The sequence below is a fragment of the Rhipicephalus sanguineus genome, chromosome 8 (assembly GCF_013339695.2).
Source record: "Rhipicephalus sanguineus isolate Rsan-2018 chromosome 8, BIME_Rsan_1.4, whole genome shotgun sequence".
In the NCBI taxonomy this organism is placed as follows: Eukaryota; Metazoa; Arthropoda; class Arachnida; order Ixodida; family Ixodidae; genus Rhipicephalus; species Rhipicephalus sanguineus.
The window spans coordinates 48,009,706-48,029,859 of NC_051183.1; the positions used below are offsets into that span (position 1 = coordinate 48,009,706).

General features: G+C 44.6%; 1 protein-coding gene across 1 annotated transcript in view; it reads right to left on the minus strand.

The window, feature by feature from the left end:
- The window catches only part of LOC119401832 (synaptotagmin-1), a 143,624-nt gene extending 125,145 nt beyond the window's left edge, over positions 1–18,479 (minus strand). Inside the window, exon 1 of the mRNA XM_037668823.2 lies at positions 17,516–18,479. The gene's annotated coding sequence lies outside the window, so the exon portion shown is untranslated. The remainder of the gene's footprint in view (positions 1–17,515) is intronic.
- Between the last annotated feature and the right edge of the window lie 1,675 nt (positions 18,480–20,154).

Here is a 20,154-nt window from a genome sequence, read left to right on the forward strand (position 1 = left end):
GCGAGCTATCAAAAACTGAAGGTTTAATAAGAATAATTGTGGAAGCTGTAATAAGTGGCTTTACAATCAATATTGTATAAAGTTCGGAACGCTTAGCAGCTTCTTCAATGTAATGAGATCTTAAGGGAAGTTATATTCCTTTGCTTTGATATGTAATAAATACTATCAACTTCATTTCTTTTTCAGTCACCTAACTTTATATCGCGGTTTCCAGTTCTACAGTCACCTTCGCACAAGTCACAAGAAATGGGCAACTTAAAAATGAGCAGAAATGATGAATTATCTCAACACTCTGTAGGCTACCTGATGTCTGTGTACACACTTTTTATTGGACAGTTTGTTTCGGTCTGCTGGATCCCGTCTTTACCTTGAAACAATTCAGAAAGACTTCTAATAGAGCTTTAAAATAAAAGCTGGCTTTTCAACCAAATACATATTTGCCTATTGATTAAAAAATACAATGGAGTGGAACATGATAGTTTAAGGGACACTAAAGTGAAACAATACATTAGTTGAGACTGATAAATTATACTCTGAAAACTCTACTACCGTTAATTTCACCGTCATAGGTGGATTAAGATGAGAAAATTGAGGTCAAAGTTTCATTTTTAAATTTCCCGCCGAAATCACCGCACGTGACATCACGGATGTCACGTGCCTGGGGAAGGTGATGGAGCACGTAATTCTAAGCCGACTCACAGCTTATACGGAGTCTAATGACCTGCTACCCCCCACGATGGTGGGATTTCGGCAGCAGCTATCCACACAAGATATAATGCTCCAACTTCAACATGACATATTAAATCCGAGACACATAGCGGCTACAAGGACCATCCTGGGTCTGGATATCAGTAAAGCATTTGACAATGTGTCGCATGCCGCAATACTTGACAACCTGACCCAAATGAACGTCGGCAGTCGCACTTACAATTATATCAGAACTTTCCTGCATGAACGCACGGTCGAGCTAAGTCTTGGCGACCTCAAAAGCGACAAAATCACTCTGGGAACACGGGGCACTCCACAAGGAGCCGTGTTATCCCCATTCCTCTTTAATATTACCCTGCGTGGCCTTCCTGAGCTCTTAAATCAAATCCCACACATTAGGCACTCGCTTTATGCTGATGATATTACCATTTGGACCTGCAGAGGCTCAGATGGGCAAATTTGCGACGCACTGCAAAGCGCAGCCGACACTGTTCAGGAATACGTACAGAAAATGGGCCTTAGCTGTTCCCCCCAAAAATCCGAGCTTTTAGTAATCAGAAGCAGGAACAAGAAGGATTGCCCCTACACTGGAGTGCCCCCGGCGATAGATATCACAGTAAATGGAAGCCCTATTGTTCCTACAATAAGGGTTTTAGGAATGCTCATTCAGCATAACACTCATAATACGGAAGCTTTAAACAGACTTCAGGTCACCATGCAACAAACAACAAGACTTCTCAGGAGAGTGGCCACTAAAAGCCTAGGAATGAAGGAACCAGACTTATGCAAATTAATTCATGCCTTTGTCGCCAGTAGAGTCACCTACTCGTTCCCTTACTACCACCTAAGAAAGGGGGATGTGGACAGACTCAACTCCCTCATTAGACAAACATATAAGTGTGCTCTGGGCCTTCCCAGGTACGCAAGCACAGAAAAACTACTGCGTTTGGGTATCCACAACACAGTGGAGGAATTAATCGAAGGACACCTAACGGCCCAAGAAGAAAGGCTTTCACGTACCAAGGCAGGCTTGCAGATACTCAGCCGCCTCGGCCGACGCACTAGTTACACACTCAACAATAGGGTTTTCTTACCATTGGCAACTCGTGCACACCTTACGATTAAACCCTTGCCCAAAAATATGCTGGCAGGAATACACGACGAAAGAAGAAAGGCAAGGGCAGAAAAACTCGCACAAACCTTTCAGGATCGCCAAAACGTAGTCTATGTCGACGCTGCTCGACAGGCGAGAGACCGTTACACCATATGCGCGGTGACCGGCCACGGGGAACCTATTACCGCAGCCACCGTAAAAGCAGCCTCAGCCTTAGAGGCCGAAGAAGCCGCCATCGCGCTGGCCACCTCAGTCCGCGCAACTAGTTACATCATGAGTGACTCTAAAAGGGCGCTCACGAACTTTATGATGGGCTGTGTTGGGCCGATCGCGGCCAACATCCTTAAAAATAACAAATGCAGCAATAAGATGCAACTTGTATGGGTGCCCGCTCACGCGGGGAATCCGGGGAATGAGGCGGCCCACCGTGTAGCCCGAGGTTTGATCAACCGGGAGGTGGACCCCTCCACCCTGGACTTCCCGCAGGAGGGAATCACCACATATAATGAAATTACAGCATATTATAGAGAGAACCGCAAAACATACGCGGCCCCGCATACAGACCTCACAAGGGCACAGGCTACGATCTGGAGGCAAATTCAAACAGATTCTTTTCCCAGCCCCCATCGGCTGTCAAAAATTTACCCGGAATCAATCCAACCGCACTGCCGACATTGCGGCTGCCTGAAGGCTACCCAAAATCACATTCTTTGGGAATGCGAGGGAAACCCGCCTCCAAAAGCAATACTGCCAGCTTCCTCCCTCGAGGCATGGGAGTCACTCCTGTCATCAAATGACCAACATATTCAGACAGAAGTTATCAACTGGGCCGAAAAGGTCGTGGCAAGCTACTTGCCACCACCATTCGAACCACCGGCAAGCTAAATTCAACGACCTCGCTATGCCGTCAATAAAGTTGTTTCTCTCTCTTCGTACGTATTTTGGCGACATTGGTAGAACGAAATTTCCTAAAACTTGGTATGTTAAGTCTACAGCCCCTTCAGAGGACATTGTATTTCGTTTTTACTGAATAGGAACTACGGAGGGCCTAATAGATGCCGTCAAAATCTATGACATCATGACGTTTGGCGCACGAATTTCATGGTGGCGTCGCCACCCGCATTTTCTTTTTACACGTTTCATTGCTTACTAAGCGTCTTCTAGCAGCGAGAGAGGTGATTTTGGGATTGTGAAAGAGTAATTTACTAATGTGAGAAAAATCGTTTTTCTCTTTAGTGTCCTTTTAATAAGAGCTGCTTGGAAGACATTGCACTATGCGCCAACTCTTTTCGTGGTGCGCTAAAGTTCGTTGCAGTGGCATGCTCTTGAAGGGAACAGAACACCAATAGAAACCAAAACAAATTCTTCATGATCATTTATGGTAAAGAACGGATGGCACAGGCTTTCCTAAGAGAGACCTGTGCTCTGTATTACAAGTGCAGCACTCATTTATTATGCAGTTAAAGCAATATTCTGAGCATATTCGTGAGTCCCGGAGGAAAATAGCAGCTCTCTAACTCAACCCATCTATTTTTACTCTCACAATAAAGTTTACAGATATGCTCTCTTGTTTCTATTGACTATTCATTGTGTTCAGTATAATTATTATTGATAGTCAATTTAATATCACAGATTATGTGTCCAAGAAAAATAAGTTATACAGTATTCAAAACTGACATGCAGCACACTACTGAAAGTTTAAAACTCAGATGCAAAGAACGGCGTGAACAAAACACTGCTCTTTTTTAAAACTGATGCAGCCTTAGCAAGTTACATAACAATAGTGTGGCATGCACAACGTGCAATGCGTTGGAATTACACAAGGCGTATTGGACATGGACGGCAGCTCCTATAACCTTCAGATGACGAAACCCTTGAAATGCTAGTAATCCGTTTTATTCATTCGCTGAGAACCTAAAAAATGTCGCTTCTCTCGCAAAAGTTGGTAAATGAGTCTTGTATTTTCATTGATTCTCTGGTGAACATAGAGGATTGTATGTTGAGCAAAGACTGAATAGGATGCACTATATTTCGTAGTGGTGAGGCCCGTGTGGTGAAACAAAATATGAAGAAATGTGCCAAAAAAATTTGCCAGCTACAATATCTCGGATCAGCGGCTCCCAGACAAACAGCAAGCAAGAGCTGTTGCGACAGAGTGTCTATCGAGAGCTTCTACCTTTTGGTTGGATAGGAGCGTCATTAGTTTAAGATTAGTTTACCTGAGCACACCAGCTGTGCGAACGCTTTCAGCAATGCGAGAAATCTCTCGTCTACCATCGCTTGAGTAATTGATCACTGGTTAAAATTTTTTATGACATTTAGAAGAAGTTCTGATGAGTTAACATTGATATGAATAAGCAATCTTATAAAGCTTACTGAAGTGTAACAAATATAATATTTAAGGCTGCACACCATTTTAGACTAAGCTGCGCAGCTGAAAAGTGACTCTGTAAATTTTCTGACACAATTTCATAATGGGCAATCATGAACTCTTCATGTTCTTATTTCAAGGCCAATTAAATGCCGTTCCCTTATAAGAGGGTAAATGCAGTTTATTCCTAGTTTTTATTCGCGTTTTTAAGATACAAGAGCTCCTTTGGGTTTTTAAATAAAAGCTTGGCCAATTAGTCATCAGCAGTACATGTCATATAGTTTCGAAAACTAACAAATAGAAGATTAAAATAAAGCAAGCCACTCTTTCAAAAATGCAGTCCAAATTAAGTTTTCCTCAATCAATCGAGTGACAGGCAGGTACAACGATTCATTCGTTAGACGCACAAAACGTGGCATTTAACTCGCGCAAGTTAGTATATGCACGCACACACACACACACACACACACACACACACACACACACACACACACACACACACACACACACACACACACACACACACACACACACGCGCGCGCGCACACACACACACACACACAATATTAACGCACAACAAATCTCGCACTTTCGACCGCGCTTAGGCAAACACTCAAGCGCACCCTCATAGAATCGCACACATACGCACGCACCCAATCTCTTGGGCACTCACAAACTTGCACGATCGGTGGATTACACAAGAACGCGCGTTTACAAAGACAAGCAAGCAAACACAATTATACGCATGCGCGAACGCAATAAAGAATGACGTCGATGACTCTGTACGGCAAGAACCCTTAGCTGCATAATTTCATTACACTCGATCCAGGCACGGCGCATGCCCTGATTAAACTGCATAGCAGGGACTCATTCGAGTGCTCCGAAAAGGTCAACGAGCGGGCGTTTACGTAATTTGCCCGTGATTTAGTATATGGCCCCCCACACGCGATGACAGAACCGCCATAACTTCGGCATTATGAACGAAAACTGCCGCGCTCGCCATAACTGCAAGATGATATTATGTGTCTATATTTAAAAAAAAATACGACAGGCATATGTATGAATCCTCGTTGTTATAAGCCAGAGCAGAGCCTTGAATTTAATTTCTCTCTTTCCAATCCCTTATTTCCCCGCTCCATTGCAGGGTAGCATACTAGCATCTGGTTAATCTCCCTGCCTCTAACCTCCCTCTCTCTCTGAATTTAACTTCGATATTGAACACATTCGAAGTTAAGACCAATTCACTCGCGATTGGTATGACGGCAGATCGTAAAATTTAAACGTACGTGATTCAAAAAGAACGCAGTGCTTGTTCTGTCAAATTGTTTCATTATTTTTTTCTTCTGGCCGTAGCGCTTCTCAAAGATTGTTGCAAATCCAAAACAACTTTCCCACTTTTGCTGGGGCTTTTATAAAAGCGGGGAGCTGCGTCATTCGATTAAGGTACTTATGCAGCACCCTGAAAGTTTTACTAATTTTAAATAGTGACCATTTATTGTTGTTCCGTGTGCAAATCGATGCTCTCCATTTAACTGAAGCTTTCTTTTTCTTAGGATTTAATTTTATTTAGCTTTTCTTGTTTTTTCTTTGGCTCTACAACATGTTTCCGAACCCCATTTTCCCTCCCCAGGGCAGAGTAGCAGATCGGATGCAAATATCTGTTAATCTCCCGGCCTTAATCTTCACCTCTCTCTTTCCAAGCAATATATCGCAGTATCTATAATGTGTTGTTATTTGTGATTAAGTTTCCGTAATTTTGAAAACATTGTCTTTGTTCATTTAAGAAAATCACTGCAAGAAGTCAGTGGTTTACTACGTGAATGCTAATTATTTTCTTAAAGACAGTTTTATTACATCTACAGATGGGTAGAAAGAGACAGATCTATAATGCGTTTTAAAAACGTATCGCTCTGGTTTCAAAACAAATAATGATAATACAGATAACAAATCTCATAGACAGAGAAGACAATCAAGATGCTTCGAAAAATACTTTGTTAGTCATCACAAATAATAATAATATCTGGGGTTTAACGTCCCAAAACCATGATATGATTATGAGAGACGCCGTAGTGGAGGGCTCCGGAAATTTCGACCACCTGGCGTTCTTTAACGTGCACCTAAATCTAAGCACACGGGCCTCAGACATTTCCGCCTCCATCCAAAACGCAGCCGCCGCGGCCGGGATTCGATCCCGCGACCTTCGGGTCAGCAGTCGAGTGCCATAACCACTAGACCACCGTGGCGGGGTTAGTCATCACAAACGATAATTATGAAGTTGTCTCGCATTAATATAATTTGTCACGAAGAGAAATCAAATCAAACAGCGTTACACGACAGATAACTAAATGCGCAGCTATGAAACGATCTGCTTTGGACGAGAAACGAGCGGCAAACAGATTAACGCAATTGCCAGGCCTCTGGAGCCTTCAAAGGCAACAGAAAATGATAACAAAAAACACAAACAAATAACAAGCAGCACCATGAATAGAAACAAGGAGGACCGGCGCGGCCTGCAAATTGGGCACACGACAGGCCCAATTGGTGCCGGTCGTTAATTAGAGAGGGCTTGTCGCTGTCCGCTGCTGACGCTAGGAACTACAGGCTGAGGTTAAGCCCAACACGGGGTGCTTCGTTGCATGGGAACTGTAATTGCTGAGAAGCCAGCTTTCAGTCGCACAGCCACGGCAATGTTGTTGCATTGACGGCGCTGCGTGAATAGTCCGGCAAGAAACAGACATGGGCCTACGAATTTTTGTAACACAGCGTGATGAGCAAATACTTTCCAGGCTGTGTTCTTAATTTTAGCGAAACTCGTGCAATTTACAAGTTCAGGAACTCACAGGGTCCCTTACGCATTTGCCTAAGACAATGCGAACGCGAAAGTGGCTTTCTTGTTTTTCTTTTCAGTCGATGTGTTGATCCTGGGCCTCCCCCCCCCCCCTCGTCTGTGAAAACTCTCTGCGCTTAACGTGGTTTTGCACTGCCTCCAGGATCGGAGGCATCTAAGGCTTCCGCCTGATTATTCACAGATTTACAGAGATTCTACAGTACATCCCCTTCAGTGACGCGATGTTTCTGAGACAAGAGTCACTCTTTGGTGTAAGAATAGTCTTGGGCGTGCTAACTAAAAGCAGTGCGCTAAAAACCACGAGCCCTCGTAGATCGTAGCAAGGACTGTAACGGGAGGCCGGTGCTGCGGTTGCAGTATTTTGTACAGCACGTAGCTGCACCCGTGTGCACCCAGGGACTGTTGTGAGGTGCATGGATGGATGGATGGATGCTATGAGCGTCCCCTTTATAACGGGGCGGTGATAAGTGTGCCACCAGGCTCGAAAAAAAAAAAACCTTTACTCTTTTTTTTAGCGTTGGCCTAGTGTCTTTACTTCAATTAACACTATTTTACTCCAGAAAAAAAAACCCTTAAGTTTTCAGCTTCGTTCTGTGCCCTTTACGGCAGAATGTCCTTATTTTATATGGCATAGGTAAATACAGCGCCACGCTTGGTCAAAAATTGTGCTTTTACCGAGTATGTCTTTACCTTTATTCCGTTTCTCGTGAACGTATTTCTAGCAAGAAAACGTCACGTTAAATTGTTATCGTTGTTAACCGTCTGTGATAGAACAAATGTTTCTAAACACAGTCTTCTTTATGCCAGATACCGTAACCGAGACGGCTTGCTACCCTCCCATAGTAGAGTACATATAGTGCTCAAAATGCTTCTCTATTTGTACTAAACACACAGGATTGCCACAATTTTATATTTTTATACATTTCAAGGCAGTTGCAGCCAAAATTTTAGGCCCCGGTATGGCCACATACACCTGTCCGTGGTATTTACACAGAACGTGGTATTTCTTGGCGCCCTTTCAAGAACACTGTTTCTTGCGCGAATAAACACCCTTTATCAGTCTATTTAAAGATGTAGATCAGGGAAACCGCCGGAAGAAAACGCGAATGTTTTAGAGCGCAGCTCTTAGGTGCCCGCTCCTGCACTGACCGGCGTCGCCATTGTCGTCAGCGTAACCGATAGAGCGAACGGTGACGAAAGAGAGCGAACGCGGAGCGCAGCGAGCCGCTGTGTTAGCGTCTGCAATGCAACGTGCGTGCTCACGCTTCTTGCGACAGCGCAACGCATGCCTCTCGAGCACGGGTACGAGATACTGGGTTGACCTGCGAGGCTTGGGAGAAGAATAAGTGCGTTGGTCGAAGGGACACTTTCTGTGTGGAACCCTTTAGCGGACTCTTCAGGCCCTTTATAGCCCGGCGCAGCGTTCGCTTCAGTCAGCGGCGGCGGAAACTGGAGACGCCGGTTCGCTACGTTACATTGACGCGAAAACCGAGCATTCAATACTCCCATTCGCGCAGCGCCGCGCCGCCCTGACGCATGCGCATTTGCTGAACTTATCGCAAAATGAAAACACCGAAACAGCTACGCACGGAATTCGCATTATGCAGTATTGTAATCATCGGGAACTTTTTTTCTTTTGTCGTACCATCAGTTACACACAGGAATAGACAGATAATACTAGTTTGATTCGCAGTGCTACTATTCATGTCTTATAATAGCTGGCTTGTGGCGTAGTTGTATCTCGCTGACACTGCTGAGGATGTGAGGACAACACCGTGGTGAGGACATCATCGCAGCTGACAGTTTAGTTCGTTAGGGGACAGACGTGTCGGTAGATGTCCATTATTAATGGGGAAAAAGGTACGTTTTGCATGTACGGGGTATTATCGTAGCAATCACGACGTGGCAAGACTAACATCCACCATAAGGATGCTGCGGAGAACACATTTAGGGTTTGAAAATCACCATCGAAAGCCAGAGGCATGCAGGCTACAAGAAATCTTTTTGCTCCACCGTAACCTTGTTAAAACCAACCAGAAGGCACAACATTATGACAGAAGACGACCGCACCTTATGTAATGGAAAAGATGTTCCGTGGTATGCAGCGTGTTCTTGCAGAAAAGCCAGCTTCTAAATGAAAGCGGTATTGATTTCTGTGGCAGCATTGCCTCTGGTGGGGCATGGTGGGACTCTGGTGGGACTCGACAGGGCATGTTTCCAAATGCCACCAAAATATAAAAAGAAACTGAAAAGCACGTTACTGCACAGCCTTTATCCAATCGCAATCAGACTGGCGAGGGCCGTTATCTTCACAAAGAGATAAAAAGAATGCTGTTTTGCACTCGGGAGAAGCCAATATTTCAATAAGCTTCGTAGACAGTTAATTTATAGCGTTGATTCCGCTAAGAGGAAAAATAATAAGTTCAAATACAGTAATTTTCATTTAGTTAGGCTTTGTTAATAATAGCAAAGATACAGCCCTCACAAAAACAAATAAAAACGAAAAACCGCGACAGAGACCACGCGACACGACAGCTCTTTTTCTTCTTCTTGGAATAAACAGCAGCGTTGGGAAGCGTTGCTATGCAATACTTCAATGCATGTACTACAAAAAACACAATGGGTTTGTTGCATTCTTACGCGGCTGCTCCTCGCTGAATCATAATCCAAGCTCAAGCTTCTGAGTCGGTCCAGAGGATGCGCCCGTTTACGTGGGATAACACTCGAAATATTTGGTGTTTACTAGGCGCTACCTGATTGGTCATTGTCAATGTAAAATGAACACGCTTACAGATGCATAAGCGAAGACCAAACTAGAGCACTTCATTTGCTTCCGTTGACGTTCACTGGCGGACACACAATTTTCCTGCCATTGCAACTCTTTAAGCATCTTCAGTGAACGAATTGAATGCAGTGAATGCTTCCTTGATCACATTTTTTTTTTGCCCAATGTTTTCTGTCCTATCGCGCTAAACCATGCTTTCAGTGAATGGCAGTCTCTCTACTTTTAGTACCCAGTAATTGAAAATGCAAAAGTATGTATTGCTTAATTCGTCCAAGAAAACTGAATATTAGTATCCGCAAGAAGTCTGATTAATTTGCCATGGCAAACCATCACTATGCCTAAATAGCTGTATTAAAATAACGCAAAAACTCTGCTATCAGAGTACTCTCCTACATCATAAAAATTAATGAAGTAACGTGAAGCCTGCACGGCTTTAAGCGCTTCTGCTGCAGTTGGTACTAAATATCCTGTTTTCGACAGAGGAACACTGGAAAAGAAGCGTCGGCCATCGCTAATACCTTCCATAAATTGTAATTTGTGATACATGAACCTTGTAATAGAATGTATCCGTAAGACAGAATGATCATTCCTGCGCACGTCGCCTCAAATCTCGAATAAGACGCATTTTCTTACGCAGAAAACTTACAAACAGTCAAGCCTAACGACGTGCGGATTGATCTTTTGTTGAACCAGTGCCTTTGTAAGTAGAACGTAGCGTCTAATAAGGCCCCTAGGTTTAGGTTCATTAGGACTGCAGAACTAGGATGTTTTCTCAGAGTTGAAACTCGACATACAGGTACTAATCCCTTTTAAATGACATGCGCTCCGACAATAATTGATGTTTTGCACGTCACATGCAAAGAACACACAGCGGTGTAAAACATTCATTATAAAAAGTAATCTCCGCGGGAAACTGCGGGGATAGTTAGATGCGCCTGTCGATTGCCGAACATGTACATATAAAAGATTGGCATCGATTGGTCTATCAATACGGAACAGTCGTCCACTCCTGTCTACAGAGCCAATACGAAGGGACCATGTCCCTCGCTCCATAACTATGCTTGGGTGCTCGCGGGGAAAAGAGGAAAGAGAAATGATAAAAGCAATAAAAAATACGGACACAGAAGAGCACACGGTGCTCCGCAAAGCGTTCAATGTCAGCAGCGGGCGAGGGACGACAGAAGCTCGTTTATGGATCGACTCCGTTCGGCCGTTGCCTTGGTTTCGGATTCACTGCGGCCCCCTTCTGTGTATCCTCAGTACCGTTATCGGCTCCTTGCTTCTGCTTCATTTACGAGGACGAAGCCTGAGGTGCTGAAATAAATGTGCTTGGCGAAATCGATCAGGATTGGTCGTTTGCCCAATACGATGCCCGACCACCAGACGTCGTTTCTTCGTGTTTCAAACAGTACGGCGACAGATGCGGGAGTACGGGATCGACGAAAGTAAATCGCGATGCCAGGGACTTCGGAGTGGGATCTCCAGTGCCCCATGAAAACCAGTGACCACACACACACCGAGCAAATAAAGAGTATTACGCTCCGGTAGGCCATGGTTATTGGTCCGTGTCAAAGAACGGTACAGGCGTGCAAACAGAGTAACAGGAGGGAAGTCCGGAGAAGTGAGGAGAAGTCAGCGTTCTGCTGACTTCTCTCTTGTGTCCGTTTTTGCATGCGTACTGTCTTTTATCATGAATACCTACCAACTAACTAAGCTTTCTGTGTGTTCATGGCGCTGGGTAGTGTGACGCAAACGCACCAACTCGCCCAGCTTAAAGGGACATTAAAGAGTAAAACGATTTTTCTGATATTAGTAAAGTACTCTTTCACAACATCAAAAACACCACGCTTGCTGCGAGAACACGCTTAGTGAGCGAGTAAACGCGCGAAAACAAAATGCGGGTGGCGACGTCACTGAAGTTTCCACACCATTCTCCGTGACGTCACATGTTCTGACGGCACCTGCTAGGGACAAAGTAGTTCCTAATCGGTAAAAATAAGGTACATTGTCCTCTCAGGGAGCCATAGACTTAACATACCAAGTTTGGGGTAATTTTGTTGAGCCAATGGCTCCAAAACACAATAAATACACTTTGAAATCCGTGACGTCACGCGGGGAGATTTGGGCGCGAAATTTAAAAATGAAACTTTGTGCTTCATTTTCTGCTCTTTTAATAAACCTATGATGGCGAAATTAATGACATTAGAGTTCTCAGAGCACAATTCATCGATCTAAACCGATTCATTGTTCCTCTTGAGTGTCCTTTTAAACACTTCCGAAGTTACAGTTACTGCTGCTGTCAACAAAATAAAACTTGAGAAAAATAGCAGTGTTGAGGAGAAGGATCACTGACGCGATACCTAACGCTGTAGGCTTGGTTCGTTGTGAAACGTCTGGGAGATTGCCAGCGCTGGGAGCGAAAGGAGAAGCACGTTGGAAGCACACGGATAAGACTGGATGGCGTGGATGCTGGCGGATTGCGTAATAGCACATCTCCACGCATTACGCCAGCTCACGAAGCTCAGTGCACATTAGCGCTGTAGTGCGCGTGTCCCAGTCGTCCCTAAAGATCAGGAACTCGATAATCCATTTCGCAGGCGGATGACAAGGCTGGGAGATTTGTTTCACTCGTGGGAGCGCCGCCAACTTGGGGCAAAAAGGTTCATGCGTACGCCCGTGCTCCGAAGCTAATACGCAGGACTGACACGTGAAGATGTTCGGCTGAAAAATTAGAAGGCGAAGCAGCAACAACGGGCTCAGTGCTTTAGGGAGGGCAACACTTAAGACAAAATGCTGCTCTTGCTGTAGCTTCCATATTTTAGACATTTGAAGCGTTGCCCGGTGTGCCGATCTACCTGTATTTGTGAAATCGTGAAAGGATCATTAAATATCTTTATTTATAGTTTTATCGAGAAATATGCAAATTATTTACCAGAAATGTACGACTTGACATCCATGGGTGAGTGCACTAAACGGAAAAAGAAACGAATATACCCTAACAGGAATTCGTGTTCTATCATGAAGCTACAGAAATTCGTTAGTAAGCAAACCGAAAGACATATGTTCGAAAACGGAAGTCCGGTGAAAGACAACTTTCCTGTTCATAGTTGTGCAGTGCTCTGCGGATTTTGAGACCACTGACCTCATTTTACGGTCGAGATCAAAATTAGTTTAACCACTTTCGAGGGCTAATAATAACATGACAACACAAATGGAAGCATTACAACCTTTTCAAAACGACCCTTTTTGTTTTATCTTACTTAACTACCCCGGTAAAACTAGGCCGACCGATTGTTCCCACCTTTTTCGCTGCTTTCCAGTTACTTCAGTGTCAGAATTTGAAGAGAACCTTAAATAACCTCAAAATGCTCTTGTTCTCTCGCACATAGTTGTATTGTGCAAAAAAAAAAACTATAACATGGCAAGCATTCCTATATTGGCGGCACGCCTTCTTTCTTATATCGTTGTCATATGACAATTCTGAGTGAGAATTCCGAGGAATTCGCATTGCTTCATCGCCATCAATATGTGAACGTTTTCCAGAAGCCTGAGTCGGCTGCACTCAATTCCGAGGAATTCGCATTGCTTCATCGCCATCAATATGTGAACGTTTTCCAGAAGCCTGAGTCGGCTGCACTCCCACTTCAGACATCATTCCCTGCTGCGGGCTTCACAATCACCTTTCACCTTTCTCGCGTTTGCCTTTTATTCAGTGCAGGTTCATATTGCCCCAAATTCCCACTTTTAGAAGAGACGGATCATGGAATCATAGTAAAAGAAACACGTGTGCAGAAAAAGCAAAGTAATGTATATGGCGGCAGAATGTCAGATCGAATGATGAGATTGAGAAATTGGAAGATGACGCTTGAGTTCTTACGCAGTGCAGTGGTAACTTGAGATAGATCGGCCACGCAACGTACAATCGTTAACAATATGAAAGGGAAGCTGCAATAAGCCATAGTGGCCATGGCCAGAGTAGCCAAGCGCAGCTGCCAAACACAAAGGTGTTTGCAACAGCAGTTCTCTGAACGGAAAGCTCTCCCTTGCAAATCGACACGCCGATTTGTATGCGCACATGACGGGTAATTGTCGCTTAAACAAAAACTAAGTGTTCGATATTACATTGTTCACGCCTGTACATATATAACAACAGGATGACGGAGCTCCTATGTTAGCTGCTTAACTAATATATTGCAGTGTGACTACTGTACGGTCATTCATTTATCTTAGTCATACAATCTTCGTTGACAGCCGCAAGGTCGAGGTTGGAATGGACGGAAACTACGACTGCACATGCATTTCACATTTGCTCAATTAAAAAACAAAATCATATTTACTGAAGTACCTATTTACGCAACGCTCGAAGTCGTCTACATAGTGCCTTAGAGAAGCGTCCTTCACTAAACTATACTCTTAACTTATATAGTCTCTGCAAATAACGAAATACAAAACAATTACAACCTCGTTATGGTGCGTGATGGCAGCTTCGCTCGATTGATTTTAGTGGGACAATGTTTTTGTAGCTGCATTACGCATACACTTCAGGTCTTGGCGCATACATCAGTATTACAAATCGTGAGATCCCCTACCGTCAGGATTCGTACATTTCGTATTTCCGTACTTGATGACCGCACACACAAACACGCATATAGAGAAAAAAACGAGAGTTCTTAGTTTGTTTTCATGATAATATGTTCCTTTTAAGCAGCAGCACCTCACTACACCAAAAATTACTGCCTCATTTGGCTTTCAACTATTTAAAACGAGATAGTGTTCCCGCTACTGCCAATGAGCACTCATTTCTTCAGTGCTGATCAGTATCGACATTTCAAGAAGGTGCCGCAAGGAAATATGTTTGTCTGCGCATTTTCACAGAATTAAGTAACGCTATGTTTGTCCCTAAATACAGAGCAGCCTAAATTTAAGCATTTTTTTTTTGTTGGCATAGAAGTAGTTGGGTGTCAACATTTGCGCAGAGTGCAAACGTACTATAGTAGAGAAAAATATTCAGTGCGCAAGCACACCTGCTCTTTTAAAACTGGACCCGCCCACACGAAAACTTCTTACGTCATAATAACTCGTAGTAGGAACCTTGAGCCAATCATAATGTTGGACATATTAGCCCTTTCAGACGCCACCTATGAAGAAATGTCTGCAAATGCGTCAAATTGATACAATGCTATTTCATGGCACTCGATAATACATTGTAACAGAAATAATGTCTTAATACGTTAATTCATGTGTAATATTGTACTCATTCCTAATTATTATGTAATTAAATATGTAATATGAAGTCATTCATGCTTTGTTTCTGCAGAAATAGAATGCAATCTAAGGCTAGAAATATAGCGCAAATTAGTTTTCGGTTATGTCAATGTTGAGCAAAGAAAAATGACACTTTTGACGTGGGTCACGGGAAGCGGCACGCCGAACGACTCGTCCAATATGGTACTGTCTTTAGCAAAGTGACCAAATGCAACAGTACGCTGGAAAATAAAATTAAATGAAGACAAATTTATTATGCAGGAGAGTCAATTCATCCAAAGCTCAATGTATCTTGCTCTTTCTTAGCCCCTAGTCGATACAAATGGCAAAAACAAGAGGTGTACACAATATTGTACACACCGTCTCAAAGGATTGAAAGCGAAACCGGCTGGCCGGTGAAGTAGAATGCTTGTAAAATACAAGATCTGTGGATTCAACCTCTCATTTTTTTTTCATCAGTTTGGGATCTTGGCATCAATGGCACTTAAGTATCGGCACTATAAAATAGAAGGATATATTAGTAAAACGCATACATTTATAAGCAAATTGCTGATTACAAGACACCTGACAAATTGTAGAAACAACCGACCCCTGATCTTTTAGTCAATTTGGGATCTTGCAGTCATTGGCACTTGAATATGAGATCTATATAACAGTGGCATGTGTTAGTAGACCAGGCCAATTTCGACAATTTTGTTGACATTACGACTATTACGCATAAAAAAATTTGCAAAAACACTACTTTTGCGACAATGGGTGACCAGGAAAAGCAATGTAGAAACCAAGACAACAATAACGATGACTAAAATCTTTTCTCATAACTGCACATACATTGAAAGACGTCAAATGTATAACCGGAGGTAGAAAATCAAAATTTTTGCAAAATAATATGTTCTTACTAGGAACGTTAGCCACATTTGCGTTTTGAAATGGTAGAAAAGCTTAATTTATGAGATCTCGTACCTATTTAATGGAAATATTCTTTAAAGTAATGTCTTCTTAGAGTAACACATCACAATAAAAATGATATAAAATAGACTGAGTCATCTTTAAAGGGCCATTTCTCGCGTTTATATTTTTGTTATGCCAGGCAACCTGACGTCGTAGCCATGTCGACTAAGCCAAAATTTCTACAAGGGAGCTAGGCTTCGAATACAGTTAGAAATATGAAATGATAAAGAAATAAACTGGATGGCAGATGTTGCCATTATGCTTTTTTCGCTTAGATATGTCCTATATTTCACATAAATATTTCACTTCAACTATTCTCACAATAGGGTGCTGCAATCCGTGTCCCCGAAGCGAAGGATTTTTGCTGTCTTTGGTAAGAGATCTGCGTCAGAGTAAAGCTTTTAGAAATAAGTTTGACAGACCAGTGTATATTGCAAGTCCCTGTTTGAATTATTCATGTTCATTTCGGGCAAGCAACTTACGACGATTATCTTGCTTGCATCACAACGCCATTGGGCACCAGAATCTCTCAAGTACAACAACATCGCAGCGGCGAGTTATATTTGACCACCGTATTAGTGTACGAGGCACACACGTCCAGATAACGTACACAGCTGCTGTCCTAGGATACTGCGTAGTGACCGCTACCGCCCCATATGTTTCGAAGTATAAGCGGGACCAGCGATAAGCAGTACGCCGTATTGCGTCACCACGCAGCAATAAAAACGAACGTAAATGAAGACAACGTGTAGATGTCAGTTATTGGCAAACGAACTTAATGTGCTGATATCTGATTGATGACACCTGGTCCAAGGCAATGAATGGCACACTGGTTCCTTCGAAATAACGCGGAGAAAATGATTTGTGACTCTTGGACTGTAAAATTATGACGTTAGTCTAATGGCCCTCAAATTTCATCGCAACGGCTTTCGCTAAATCGATCTTATAATGTATGTCGTGAAGTCCTTTATTAAATAGTTCATGAGCTAAGTTATGGCTAGCGTAAAGGGTGAAGTAAAGATTTCATAAATAGCAGCCACAACGGCGAAGAAGCGCGTCGCACGAGGCTTATGTTTTCCGAAAAACTAAACACAAACTTTAAATAGATCGTAGCTATTACGTGCTTGTGAACATTGTCATTATCAGTGGTAAGAGACACGTCAGCGCACGACGTTACTTCGGTAACGTTGACAGGACCCTGCATTAAGGCCGGTAGTCTCCCAGTGAAACAGCTTCAACGCCCCATTCATCGGGTCCCCGGAGTGCAGGGAAGGCCCAGCGAAGCGCCAACATATGCCGTGCCCATTAGGCGTGAAGCGCGCGCGCCAGGCACTGCGCTCTTACATACGTCACACGGACGTCGGACGCGGTGGACGGGAAGCTCACGAGACCCTCAAGGGACGCGGGTAGCGGGCGCACCAGAACAAAACGCGAATCGAGCCAAGTTGCGAGAAAAAAAGAAGCTGAGCTTACCTTGCGTTTTAGTCGTCGGAGTGCTGGCTCGTCGTGTCTATGCGACGCGTGCTTTGGTTTCTTTCGGTGAAGGAAAGGAGGGGTTTTTGCGAAACGAAGCAACTCTTCCCCTCTCTCTCTCTCTTCTTTTGCACCGATGGAAACTGAGCGATTCAGAAGATGCGGCGAACGAAAGAACGCAAAAAATAGTCCCTCCAGCACACACTCGAAGTTGGTGGAGCAGTTGGTGGTGAGCTGGAAACGAAGACTTCGCCGTCCCTCTTGGGAGAGGTTTAGGTGGGACGTAACCAAAAGACGTCCTTGCCCTTCACTCTCCTTGTATCCCCAAGTTCCCGATTTCACTCTTCCGTCGAAAACTTCGGGAACGGGCACTGCTGCAGCACAACGGATGCGAAGCGGTGCAGCGGTGGGTCAGTGCGAGCGAAGCTTCAAAGGGTCGTTCCGAAGGGCGAAAGCTGTGGTGTGCGGTTGTGTGTTCGGTCTCCTTTCTCCTCCAGCGGTCACCGTAAATGAGCGTTGCCGTATTTCCTTCCCTTATCTCCCCCTTGTGTTTTCGTACAGTCGTTCCGGGGTGATAGCTGGCGGAGAGGCCTAAGATGACTGGGGAGCTAGGTCGGCGTGGTAGGGGAGCAAACGCCGGTGCCTACAGGCGTTGCGGTTCACCGTGCCGTTTACCCTACCATGGCTCCGGCTCTTCTCCCGACGAATCGACGACGACGAATAAGCCTGCTTCGTCAGTGAGCACGCGTTGTACCACCGCTCGTCGTCTGACCTCTTTCCTTCTCTTCCCCGGTGCAGATCGTTGCCTCCTTAGCCCTTCTTCCTTGTTTTATCCCTATGCAGACGCAGGTGTCGAAAAGGGAGTTGTCGGTCCGCGCGATAACGCGTCTCTCCCGTCTGCGCCGTCGCCAAGATGGCAACGCTGCCCAGTACTGCCTGCTTTCCCCCGCCACCTTCGGGAAAGAGCTTCCCCAAACGCCCGCCGCGGAGCCGGCGGCGCTGCCGGACGTGGGTCGCCGGCGCAGTTTCTCTTTTGTTCGTGGAGCTCGGATGTGCGCGGCGCCAATCGATAGCGCTGCTGGTCGATAGAGGACGCCACGTCCCGTTTCCCCATTTCCCCCACCCCTTCTGTTTCACCGTCGCGTCGGTGCGTCGTGGATGTCACGTGCGGCTGTGACCACTATCGGAACGTTAAAATGGAGGCATACGTCAGCGAACTCGCCCTCCGGCAGGATGCACAGATATTTTTTTTGTTGCTCACTCCGAGGTTAATAATAAAGGAAGGTGTTAAAGAGGAGATAATCCGTCCTCTTTCGTTTTTGTCCACCCTGGGGAACTCGGCATGGATAGGATATGTATAAATAAGATGAAGATCTGTGAGCGTGTTCATGTGACAGGCCGAGGTTTGAACCACTGGGTGCCAGCGGAAGGCCAGCGCAAACGAGACAAAGTGGAAGAGAAAGATCTCACATAAGCACACATAATTCAACACTAGAGGCTCACCGCTCGTTGAAATTTCCTTCTATCACGCGAAGCAAAGTCGTGTAGATGCTCGCGCTTGGTGTCAGCTACCAGCCTGTATGTTCCCCAGCCTTGAAATCCGTCAACCAAGATACCCTACACAACACCCCGACCGATGCCTTTCTCTAATAGACACTCTAACCTCTAAAATTCTGCGTGGGAATATCTTAACCCACCCGGCCAACTTATAACTCCCAAGCCCTAACCCTCTAAAACGGAAGTCGCTCTTTCTGTAACAACCTTACACGACCAGCGAAGACCAACCGACCGCGCCAGTCGGTTTACAGCACAGAATGGGAGCCTGGACCCAGGGATACCCCTTTGCAGCTTAATAACCAGGAACAAGAAATAAATTATTAAGGCGCAAGCCTTAGATGCCTTATCAATCGCGAAAATTGACCGCCGGCGTCCACACGAATTATGCATAAGATGAACATCATCTGATGACGTCCTAGATCGCCAAAATTTGTGACGTCGTCATGACGTCACTATGATGTCATCACATAACATTGTCGCTTCGTCAAACGTGGGCCGATCACGGAGGCAGTGCAAAACCAGGTGAGATGGAGAAAGCTTGCAATGCGTCCGATTTTTGAGGCAGCGCAAAACCACATTAGGTACAGAAAGCATTCGGAGGGGGGCGGGGGAGGGTCAATACAACGACTCAGACGGACAAAAAATCTCAGGCCTGCGTGGAACACGCCGAGCAGCCAGAGCGAAAGCTGGTGGAGCGGGCTTTATAGAGCTGCTTGTAAACTCTCTTCTGGCGACTATGGCAAGTACAGTTGCAAGGTACCCACTACGCCATAGGTCACCATGTTTTGCGATGTAGGGAAATACTCAATACGCCATTATTCATCATTGAGCGGAGAAGCGAGGTATCAACTCGGCGTCTCCAAGGCGTTGCGTGCACTGTGTTGATGCTGTGGCTGATGGATGGATGGATGGATGGATAAGCTTTATTTGCGTCCCTGCGATGAATAATAACGGCTGAGCTCTGTGTAATGGGTAGGAAGCTTTAAAGCATTCACTGGATACGCAACTTGCTTTGTGTGGCGCGTGGTATTATTTTACTGTTCTGCCACACAGTATTACATCTGTTAACGTGATTGCTTGCC